Here is an 8,451-nt window from a genome sequence, read left to right on the forward strand (position 1 = left end):
ATGGGGGCAAGGTATTTCAGATTCCCACATTACTAATACTTACACTGAATCCTGAGGTCTCAGTGAATAGAGAGGTAAAATGACCAAACATGATTTATGGTGGCTTTGCTCAGCATGAAGATAAAAGGTGAATGGCAGAGCATCTGTGCCTTTTACTTTGTTTCAAAGCAAAATTAAAATGTTTGTAAATTTATAGGTACTGGAAATGGCTTATCAAATTGATCTGTGTACTGCAAAGGGAATGGCTGGGGTATCAGGTACAAGGTGTTGTGGGGAAGAAGGCCCTGAACTAAAAGAATAGGGGTCAGTAAGCACTGAGAATATTTGTATTGTATACTAGTGTTCACTAGAGAGAACCTACTAAAAAAAGAGATAGTAAGAAATGGATATAAAGATTAATGTAATCAATTACACCAGCAGTTATTATTAGCAGCCTACTAAAGTGCAGGGGGGAAAAAACTTCAAGTACACAAAGTGAATTCGCAGTAACAGTTGCTATGGAAGTCATAGCTGAGTAAAAACAGCATGAGTTTCCTGAATGCATTTTTCTGTCTAGCAATCTTAGCATTGGGCTATATAATCATTTGTACCATCATCTTTACTTTTGGAACATAACAGGAAATTTTCTACTAAATAACAGTAAGACCAGGGGTTTGAAAAACACAAGGAAAAATGTTTTTTTTTTTTTTAAAAATACATTATTTTCTTCTTTACCAACTCTAGTAATTAATCCTGTAACTACTGGATTTTGAAAATGTGACATGCTTCTCTCCCCTGCTGTGCATACCTGTATATATACCCAGAGAACTTCTCTGAAAGGGAAAATAGGATTTAGCAAAGAACAGATACTTTGATTGCTAGAGGGGCCACTAAAGTGAATTCAGAATACCTTTTTGATAGGCTTAACCAAGGAACTTTAACAACTTTTATAAACCTGAACAATCACCTATCTCCTTTACCTTTACCTCACATATCAGCAAGGCTTTATCTGCTTTGTTTCTCAAATACCCATAATTGCACAGGAAGGAAACGTGGGGTTTAGGTGAATTAGCTTAACTAACACCCTCTGGCTCATGATACTGAAGCATATTGGCACCAAGAAGCACTTAGAGAGCAAGGCACGGTGGTGCAGGCCTGTGATCCCAGCACTCAGGGATTCAGAGGCAAGAGGATGACTGAGTTCGAGGCCAGCCTGGTCTACAAAGTCCGGAACAGCCAAGGTTGCACAGAAAAACCCTGCCTTAAAAACAAAACAAAACAAATAACCTGCACCCACTGAATTACTAACAAGAGTTGAGGTCTTCGCTCAGCAACTATAATACTGGATCCACTTTTATGAAATATATGTTAACGTACCTAGTGCACGCTGAATTAAAGTTAATAGTTACCATTTCACTACAAAATGGAAACCAGATTAACAAAATACTCAATGGGAGTTCACACAAGTCTCCATCAAACCCACATGTATCCATTGCTTAAGGGCATTAACCGCCCTCCTATTATACACATTAACCACTCTCCTATTATACACACATATATGTGGATGTATCTGTATACTCACAACTCATGATCTTCCTGCCTCCCCCGTCCTTCAGCAAAACCTACTGATGTGTACCACCCCCTTTATTTATTAATAGCTCTCCATATTAAACATTCAATTATACAGTATAGATGACTTATGTAATCAGTTCCAATATTTCTACCTGAGGTTGATGAACTAAAGGCAGCAAGATTGGCACAATGTAACTTTCTATTCAGCTACTAAATTACCCAAGACTGCCATCTAGTGAATAGAAATAATAATGCCTTACATCAAAGTTATGGGGAATAATTGGAGTAAGTTTTTCAAGGAACAAGCATAGAACCTGGCACAGAGTCAGCTGAAATTCCCTGGAGTTTCCCATAGGACAATCATCGTACTTTTCTCAATTCTTACAAATACCAATGGAAACTTAATAACGGTAACCAAACAATATTACTGTAATATTACTTATTTTTGTATTTCTTATGAGAAGTTACTAAGATAAAAGGGTGAATGTTATCAAGATAAAAAAAAATAAGTGTGATGAGAAAAATCATGTCCACAGACTCTTCAGCATTTGCTTTGGTCTGAATGCTTGTGTCCCTCCAAATTCATACACTAAACCTAATTCTCATTGGTATTAAAAGGTGGGACTTTTTGCAAGCAACCAGATGATATTAGTGTCTTTTTTGTCCCCTTTGCCCTTGTGCTATGTAAAGACACAGTTGGAAGGTGGATTCAATGATGGATGAGCCTTCATTAAGTACCAAATCTACTTGCACCTCCACCTCAGAATTCCTAGGGCTGTGAGTGTTACCTTTTCTTATTTATTACTTATTCAGGCTGTTGTATAAGCAGTTCAAACAGACCAAGACACAAATTCATACACAGAATAACTATCTCAAAACATGGAAGTGTCTTGGTAACTGATTCATGGGTTATAAGATGGAATAATTTGAAGCAGTATAATGAGGTTAAAACAAAACTACTTTGCAGCCAGCTGTGGTGGCAAATGCCTTTAATAGCAGCACTCAGGAGACAGAGGCAGGCAGATCTCTGAGTTTGAGAATAGTCTGGTTTACAGAGTGAGTGGCAGGGCAGTCAGAGCAAATAGTGAGACCCTTTCTCAAAGGAAAAAAAATCAGACAAGTAAAACCCAAAACACTGATTTGCTGTGAACATGGCATTAGGAACAATTCTGGTGAGGGGCAAGAAGAAGAAAGATGTAGAAAAAGCCTCAGTGTCTAGAGGTAACATAAATGGTCTTGCAAAAGTGCTAATATATTATCCACTTACCACCAGAGTTGACCAATCAGACTTCTAGGGTACTCATATTAAGCAGAAGCAGAGAATCTATATAGTCTCTATTCATATTACGGCATGAAGAGAGGGCATATGATTAGAGAAAATGCATTAAATTTTCCCAATCTCTACTAATGTTCATTCTCCTGAGTGGCCAGGAGCAATAATGATATGCAAAGGACATGTGCTGAGAATTTGAGAATGTCAGTGTCAGGAACAATAGCCCTAAATATAGTTAAATTTAAATGTTTCTTTACCTGTGTATATTTTAATTTCTATTTTATAGATGAAGAAATAAGTTTCCATGTAAGATTTCTTTTGAACTTGCCTTGTCATAATTTTCCCTTGCTATAAGAGGGGTACTTTCCACTTATAAGTGTAGCTATACAATACCCAAATGTAGCACCGATGCCCATTAATTACATCTCTCCATTCTACCATCCATCATCTAGCCTTTCACAAATTATGCCAGATTAGTACTGGCAGATAATAAAACGAATGAGGCTTTCTGAAAATCCAGAACCTCCTCCTGCCCCAAGATGCTGTTCTGTATCACACACACAAAACACACACAAAACACACACACACACACACACACACACACACAGTTTTAACTTACGTAGGTTATCATTCCCCAGAATGGTGATTTTAAAGTTCAGTTAGCTGAAAGCTCCTGCTTTCAGAGAGTAGATCACATATGTTCAAGTGTATGCATTTTCTAGAGAAAGAAGATCCTTCAAAATTATTTTTGTAATTAATATTAAATAGAATATAAGTTTGCTGCACTCTATTGCAGATGCTGAAGGAGGAGCTGCTACCAGATCCAGGATGACAATACTTACCAGAGGACAGAAGAAACTTTATATGACATTATAGTGTATGTGGGGTATATACATAGGGCTAACATCATGAAATTGTAGGAGATAGTTGTTACTAAAATTCATAGGTTTTTTTTTTCCAGGTGAGCAAACGGAAGCACAGAGAATATTAGCTACTTTGCCTACATGAGTAAATGACAGAGCCAAGATTCAAGTTCAAGTAGTCTGGTTTCTAGTCTGTGTTTCTGGTAGATTCTCTATTCTGTGTCTATATTACAAACTTGGAATATTTGTACAATATATTTGTGTCCATACCTACCATGATTAATTGAAAGAAAGTCTCTATAGCTCTTAAAGTACCAGAATAGTTCTAATGCAGTGTAAAATTTGAGAATCCCTGAAGGAAATGGACAATGTGAATTAGCTCTTTTTTTTTTCCTTTTTTAGTGTTATTGTCGTTTGTTATTTAAAAGACAATAAAGTATAATTTCTAGAACATGCAGGGTTGAGCACTATTACAGCTAGATATTTGGTGAACATTTTCTGCATATACAGAAAGAAGACATTGAAAAAATTTAATAACTGATTTAAGACAAAAATCAGAACAGATACACAAGTCATATACAAATATGGTGTGGGCTTACCTGTATATTCCAGTTACATTTTTAAATATATATGATAAGATATTTTTATATGTAAAAATTTGAATTTACCCTTTTAAAATAGTGATGTTATTTTTTTTCACTATATACAGTTACCACATTTTAACCAGATCTCTGCTTGTGTCAGGTTTTTTTTTTGTTTGTTTGTTTTTGTTTTTTTTTTTTGTTTTTGGTTGAATTAAGTAAACTAGAGTTTTCCTTCGATATCTGATAGATGTTGCCTGGTGAAATTATTCATCCTAAAATTACCAAAAAGTAAAAGAATAATTGAAGTTAGTTTTTAATTGAATGGAAATATTGTCACTTTGTTGATAGAAATTACCTATTTTCCTTATGATCGCTCTTTCTAGTGTTCTTAGCCAGTCTTATGATTGGTCACAGAATATACATGAATCCTCTGGCCAGCACAACTTTGTACATAGTATCCTCTCAATATAGGGAACAGTATATCTGCTTTTTGCATTACTTCATCCACTTTGGCCCTGGAAGAAATGCTGACTGTACTTGAATATCTGCCTACATTCTTTTCCTTGTATTTCAGTGTTTATTCTCCCCTGAATGTCTTTGACATATCAGTCTGTGCTTGTTGCCAGGTTTGCTCCATTCTACTTACCTTACAATTCTATGTCTTCTCCTTGCAGGCATGGTTTCTAATTTGGTGTTTTATCTGGGATTTGATTTGCATGTGAAGTCATATTTCCTGGACTTTGGACTTCTAACATTCTTTACCCTGTTTCAGAACTATGGATATCCATCGTATTCAAGAATAAAAATGCTGCTGACACAAAATACTTTCTATAAAGCATAGAAAATTATGTTTGATTGTTTAATAAGCACATTCAAATTATGTGCACATATGCAACCTAAATGAGGCTGTTGTCAAAAGGCAAAGTACAGCAAATTTATCTTAACGGTATTTCAGTGGCTTTGTGATGTTTGAATCAGGCAACACTTCATTTCATGAAACAGAAGAAATGCTCTAATGAAACTTGAGCAGATTTATACACAAAGAGAAACTGAAGAAAGCATATACAAATAACAAACTGGGTGGTAAGCTGTTCCAAGATCCTTTGGCAGAAGATACAGAGAGAACAACAACAACAACAAAAAAGAACTGATTGCTTAACTTGAGGTTACTTCAGGTTGCTTTGGGGGATAAACATTACAGTAACCCTGTCATTACCAACCACAGGGCTTTTGACTTAAAGAACAGTTATGGAAGCTGTCTGAAATTCATCTGTGATGTCACCCATAGAGCAGCAAAGTCTCAGAAGACCTTATGTCCCTGTCTGGTCTTAGCTTAGGAGTACTAGCAGAATGTGGGATTGTTCCTAAGCTATTTACCAATATAATGGGGAACCAAATATTTAAAAGCTTCCTACTTTGGGACAATGCTAAAGAATCAGTCCGTGTTTCTAAATCATAAATGATGATGACTAAATATTAGAAAGTGCATCTATATTAATTTTCTCTTCACTCTGAGAGAATGCCAGACAGAAACACTCAAGGGAAGAAAGGTTTAGTTTGGCATACAGTTGGAGGAGATATGGCTGATCTTGAGAGGGATGGAATGGCGGTAGGGTCTCCATCTGTGACAATGGGGACTCCATCCATTGCAGCAGGAGAAAAGAGAGGGAAGGTGGGATTGGGAAGGAATGAGGGAAGGGGCTACAGCTGGGATACAAGGTAAATAAACTGTAATTAATATAAAAAATAGAAATTTAAAAAAAAGAATAAAAAAAAAAAGACTGGACACAAGGTCAGGTTATAACCCTCAAGGCCTCTCCCCAGGGATGTACTTATTCCAGCTAAACCCCAACTCCTAAAGATTCCACAACATGCCCATAGAGTATTACCAAATGAAGCTCAAGTGTTCAAACACATGACACTTCTGGGGACATTTTACATCCAAAACCAGAAAAAAGTTTAAAGAGTTAAAATATAACTTTACCCATTACAGTTTCATTTAGCATTCTGCTAACATATAGTCAAGGTATTTCAGTGGGTATTTCTGTTTTCCTCACTGTATTTGTGCTGAGAGCAGTTCCACAGTGGATCATGCAGAACATTGTGGTTGTTACCCCAAATATAGTGTACACATTTGCTCATGTTCATTTTTAGTACACTATTTCTTTGTTACTCAAGTGTTAGGTCTCACAAGTTATCTTTCTTTATAACTACTGATCTCCAATAACTTGAAATCTTAAATTTATTTTATTATTAAACAAAATCATTGTATTGTAGTGACCTCACAAATAAAAAAAAAAAAAACATTGCACAGCTCAGTTGAGATAGCCATTTCAACATTTGTCTAGTCTAAACTCTGTACATCTCTATGAACTTTTGTGCAGCTAGAGTGGCCATTTTAAAGCCATGGAACTTCCCGTAGGGTATTAAACTTTAACTATCCATTATATTTTTCTATATATAGTCTCCAGAAAAATGGGAAAAAACTGTGATGGGGTTGAAACTAGAAAAAAAATAGCATTATATCCTCTTTCATGACTCATGTCTTTTTGCCTACATTTCACCATTTCTCGTCACTGAACATTGTTCTTTCTTGGTCTCCTTTGTAAATTTTATGCTATACATACATTTACAACATACACACACACTATAGGCTAGGATCCACATGTGAAGGAGAACATGTAGTTTTGCTTTCTGAATTTGGGTATTTCACTTAATACACTTTGCAATACATCAATTTTCCCAAATTTTTCATTTTTTTTTACAGTTTAATAATGTTCCATTTTATGAATGTACCACACTTTTATTATCCATTTGTTACTGGACATCTAGGTTGGTTCTATTTCCTTGCTATGGTATGTAGAGTAGCAATAAACGTGGATGTGAAAATATCTCTATGGTAGGATATTTACCCAGTCAGAATGGCTATCGTCAAGAAAACTAACAATGGATGGAGAAGATGTGGGCAAAGAGTAACTCTTATTCTCACTGGTGGGAGTACAAATTCATATATCTATTATTATAATCAGTTTGGAGGTTCCTCAAAAAAAATTAAACTAGTTGGAAAGATGGCTCAGCAGTTAAGGAAACTGGCTGCTCTTCCAGAGGACCTTGGTTCAATTTCCAGCACCCACATGGCTGCTCACAACCATCTCTGACTCTAGGAGATCTCAGTTCTAGGAGACCTGATGTCCTTTTCTGTCCTCTCCAGGAAACAACTAGAACTAGCTTCTTCTGGCTACTTTCAGAAGTGTACATGCTATGTATATGGAAATGCCTATGCTAATACATGTGTTAAGACTTTGTTTTGATTGCAGTTAATACTGATGTGGCAAAACCTGACAAATAACTTCAAAGAATAATGTCTTAGCCCCAATACATACCCTGTGGTAGGAACAGGAGTCCTTAATACTTGACACTTCATCTCCATGATGTTAGATCTAACCTGTCTGCCAGGCCAGGTCCTATATGTCTTGTTTTAAGGCCAAGCCTGGCGAGTCTACCTGATCCTTTCATCCAGACCCTTCCCAATGCCAAGATCTATCCTGTGTGTTCCATACACAGTGCCAAGCCTAGTCTCATCAGCGCTGCCTGAGCTGCCCCCAAACTTAAGGCTTTGGCCAGGATGCACAATCCTATGTGCCAGAAAAGCCCCTTGTGCCCACCTGACTTCATCCCACTCAAACCAAATCAACACTTCAGGCCCAAGCTCACACATCCTGTGCGCTGTCCCAGCCTCAGGTATCCATATCAGATACAGAACTAACAAAGGAAGTCCACATGCTCATCACAAAAATACAAACAGTATCATTTTAATTTATAATGGGCCACGGTAAGGAATGTTTGTTGTTTCTCTACTACATATCAATAACTTTACCTATATTATCTTTTCAGTTCTCATAACAATTGTATGTAGTAAATATTTAATTTCGAGTTTACATGTGATAATGTTAAGTAACTTTAAACTCAAATATATAGTACACAGGAAAGTCAGGACTACAGATTGGGTCTTTTCAGAGCTAAATCCTATGTGCTGTCTCATCATTATACAGTATTATCCTAAGAAGTAAGAGACACTTATTTTAGAAATGAACTACTGTTAGCTGTAAAATAAATGTTCTTCTCAGTCTTAGAAAAGACAACTACAAAAGCCTAGGTAGAAAAAGAAAAGTACACATAC

Source organism: Psammomys obesus, unplaced genomic scaffold, assembly GCF_907164565.1.
Source record: "Psammomys obesus unplaced genomic scaffold, mPsaObe1.curated_primary_1811, whole genome shotgun sequence".
NCBI classification, from domain to species: domain Eukaryota; kingdom Metazoa; phylum Chordata; class Mammalia; order Rodentia; family Muridae; genus Psammomys; species Psammomys obesus.